Below are 4383 nucleotides of genomic sequence, written 5' to 3'. Positions count from 1 at the left end.
GGATCATATAAGCATTCTGCTGCGGGGCTTGAACAAATACATTGTGACTCCTTTCAGGGAAGAAGTTAGGATAGGAAGTACCTTTCTTGAAAGACTGCAAAGCATGGACTTGTTAAATGGTACTCATACACTTGGCCGCAGTGTGGCCATCTATCCCACATCTCTCACAAGACAACTCTTGTTGAACCATATGAACCGTTTCTTGCTTATTACCAAAAGATTGGGTAGTCTTCAATTCAGCTATTTGAGCCGGTAAGGCCTCTAGCTGTGCCGCAATAACATTGTCTGAACCACTTCCTCTCTTACTACCTCTGGGGTTACCATACTCAGCAGTGTGAGTAGCTATCTGATCAATCAAATTCCAAGCATTACCGTCATTAGTATTATCCTGGAATCTCTCATTGGCAGAGGAATCAAGCAAAGCTCTGTGATTGTTATACAACTCGTTGTAAAACTGGTTCCAAAGGAACCAAATCTGGAAACCATGATGAGGGACGGATCGAACTAGCCTTTTGAAATGAACCCATGCCTCATTAAAGTCTTCGGTAGGACCTTGTTTGAAACTCGTAATCTGGCTTCTAAGGGCATTAGTCTTTTGTGGTGGAAAATACCTCTTGTAGAATACAAGAGCTAATGAAGTCCAGTTAGTGATTGCGTCGGTCTCCATATACAAGTCGCGTAGCCATTCTGTTGTATCATCTCTCAGAGATAAAGGAAAGAGAGTCTGTTTTTATCTTGAGTCACCCCAACAGTCAGAGGAATAGAACAACAATATGTAACAAATTTCTCCATGTGCTTGGCAGGGTCCTCTCCAGGCTTTCCTCCAAATAAATTTCGTTCTACCAGGCTTATGTACGATGGTTTGATCTCAAAGGTCCCTTTATCAGTGGTAGGGAGCTTAAAGCCTTTAAGGATAGAATCAACGGTGGGTTCGGAATGACTTGCCAAGGTCGGTATCTTCAACGTCGTAGAAATAACTGGTGCAGAAATAAGTGTGTCCTCTTCAAAGAACGAATATTCTATGAAAGTAAATCGCTCGTAGTCAAGTGTACTTAAGTCTTCTACCTGACTTACTTCTCTTTGAAATTTTTGTCTGTAGCGAAAAGTCTTCTCTGGCTCGGGATCAAAAGGTACTATCTCCGACATGTCAGACCTGGGCATACACGAAAACAACAAGAAAATATCAAACTGTCTCAAGGAACTGATGCTCCCTGAGACAAAAGACAAAAATAAACAAAAACAAACAGAAAAATTGTTGCCTCCCCGGCAACGGCGCCAAATTTGATAAGGTTATTTTCAGTCGTTGCCTATCAAAATAAATCTTATTCTCAACTAACTAGTAGCTAGCAGTAAGAAAGGGTTGAATCCACAGGGAGGCGAGTTAATTAATCTAGTTTGTTTATATTTAAGTTCGTCTTAAAGGTAACAGTTTTAAGGGGTTGATTGTTTGATTTCTATTAACTAATTGGGATGTAAATAAAGACAAATTCAAATAATATTAAAAGGTCTAGGGATCGGGTTCACTAGGTAGTCATCCAAGGGTAAGATTTAATTCATTGATTGAGCAATTTATATTGTTGAAAGTCATATGATCAGTCGATTCTAATATGTCTTTTTAGATCTAAACTTAGCATGCGATCGCTATTATTAAGTCAGTCTAATTCAATTATCGTGGCTTATATTAGTCTTAACCCGATCGGTGAAAATCCTAGTTTACAAGACTAATTAACCAATTCTGATCAGTAATTAATTAACTAGATGTAAAACAACAATTGAACAACAATCAAGAGCAATTTAACAATCAATTCATTAATTATCCCTTTTCAAACAACCTAGATCCCCTTTCACCCTAGAATATGAAATTAGCTACGGATACTAATGGCAATAACAACAAAAGTAATTATAGAAGACATAATTGAAAGCATAAAATATGAATAATGAAGATTGAATAAAACAGAACTTGAATTAATAACAACTTAAAAAAAGATTAGAGCGTAACGTAATTAAAGAGAGTTCAGATCCGAAACAATAACAATAAAACTAAACTAGGAGTTTTTAAGAGAGTTCTAGGGCAAAATAATACGTAGCTAGGTAAGATAAGGCGTAAATAAACATAGGATATGAATTAGGTATTTATAGTAAAAAACAACCGACTTAAGAAAATTGCGGAAAATCCTGAGAATATAGATTCCTCTATCGTGCTTGGCTGTACGCGATCGAGTACATATGGATTGATTGAGGAACCATCCTGTTTCAGCTCTTTTCTTCGTGTTGTCTTCTTAACTTCTCTTCCTCTATTCTTCTAGATTCTCGTGCCATGCTTCGTGTTTTCCTTCATGCCCACTCCGCGATGCCCATTTCATTCCTTTACTCCTCAAATGCATCATTCCCGCATTAAACATCATATAGCGGAAGTAACAACATTCTAACATAAAAGGCATGTAATTAATATAAATTAGCACGAAAACCGTATCAAAAGTAACTAAGGGGAGGCATAAATATGCATATAATTATGACTCATCATCCAATTAGCCATCGTAGTCCTTAGTAGAGGCCATTATTGCAACGGGCAGGGGTGGGTTTTTTATTAACGAATTTCCCACCACATACTTTTAACAACGAACTCGAATCTCGTTTTCCAAAATGGTTCCCAAATTTCCTTAAATTTGGTGGCGAATCCAAACGATTTTGAACCCCGTGGATATACAAATCCCCACATCCACAACTTGGATCCCTTTCTTTGAAATAACATGACCAAGAACCACTCCCTCTTGCACCATGAAGTGGCATTTTTCCCAATTCAATTTTAAATTGTATTGGATGCAAGTTTGGAGCACTATGGAAAGGTTCTTCAAAAAATCATCAAGTGAGGCGCTATGAACACTAAAGTCGTCCATAAACACCTTCATAGACTTCTCAATGTAATTTGAAAAGATTGACATCATGGCTCTTTAGAATGTCTCGGGTGCATTGCAAAGTCCAAACGGCATTCTCCGATATCCGAAGACACCATAAGGACAAGTGAAAGTAGTTTTTGCTTGATCATCCGGGTGTATGGGTATTTTTAAGTGTAACACCCCCACATACCAAGGTGCCTTATCAAGGACTACCCTAGCATGAGAGACTGTTACCATCTCGGTTGCCCGAGGATAGTATATCAAAAGAAACCATTCCACAACATTTATTAAAGTATATAAGTTTAAGTTTACAAGTTCCAAAACCAAATCAAAACAAGTGTTCACTAATACTCAAAACAACTGAATCTAAAACAGCTAATCTCGTGAGAGCGGAAGCTAGACTCAAAGTGATGACTCCCCATTTCATCCTCATAGCTAAAGACCATCATCACCTGTCACAATCTGCTCACCATCTCCGAATGGATCACTACAGATTTTACAAAACAACAACGGGGTCAGTTCACTGCATAATTAAAATAAGACAAAGTACGATAAAGATAAACAGCTGTTCAACAATCCACCTCCAACCCCCACTCACATCTCATAACTGACTACACACTAAAGTGTATAGCCCTGCCAGTGGGGGCCGCAGCCTTGCCCACCTAAGCCCCGCTCATCAACGAGCGATAACCCTGTTCATTAATGTGCAACTCCCCTCCTGTGGCGGGTTTTACAGAGGGCGAATCAAGGGCGTGAAGCCACTCCCGCAAGTGACTCTACTCAGCCGAGGACGCACCTCGCAAACATCACCAACCATCTCAACACCAACACCCCATACTCCAATCCACCAATAACAATCAATCACAATATCAATCGTATCAATCAATTACAACAATGCATCTTAAATCAATTAAGCAATAAACTGAGTAGGGAAACCCTACCTTAGCACAATCTGACACGAGTCAATCAAGCAGGCTAAAACGGCTCCTCTACAAAATCTCCATCTAACAATAATCATACAACTGAATCACAAACATGCACAACAACCCATTTCCCCCAAATCATAAAACTAGGGCAAAACCCTAAGAGAAAAATTGACAAAACTTGTAGAACTAGAGGCTTACCGACACAATCGATGCAGAGAAGAATGAACAAGACTCACGAGCAATCCACGAACTTGAGAGAGATTAGATATGATTAGAGTTACGTTGAGGATTTAGGTTTTGGTAAAAAGTGATTATAAAACTGTAAATCCCGTTTTTATAACTCTAATCCTCTCTAAATCAAACCGCGGAAATAATCACCATCAAACCGGATACTCGGTCGAGTATAGAGTATACTCGGTCGAGTATCCCCTACTCGGTCGAGTATTCCCATACTCGGCTGAGTATTCCTGGACAGTAGCCTGAACAGAAATACACGACGCATTACTCGGCCGAGTAAGAGACTTAGAAAATCGTAGTATTACAGGAAGAACCCAGAATAC

General features: G+C 39.1%; 1 non-coding gene across 1 annotated transcript; it reads left to right on the top strand.

Annotated features, from left to right (window-relative positions):
* Positions 1–479: 479 nt before the first annotated feature.
* LOC141597997 (small nucleolar RNA R71) lies at positions 480–586 on the top strand. The gene has a single exon (XR_012523201.1). It is a non-coding gene; the product is annotated as a small nucleolar RNA R71 (small nucleolar RNA).
* Positions 587–4383: the final 3797 nt, after the last annotated feature.

The sequence above is a fragment of the Silene latifolia genome, chromosome 8 (genome assembly GCF_048544455.1).
Source record: "Silene latifolia isolate original U9 population chromosome 8, ASM4854445v1, whole genome shotgun sequence".
NCBI lineage: Eukaryota > Viridiplantae > Streptophyta > Magnoliopsida > Caryophyllales > Caryophyllaceae > Silene > Silene latifolia.
The sequence above is the reverse complement of the archived record's forward strand: the minus strand, read 5'-3'. Positions and strand labels throughout refer to the sequence as shown.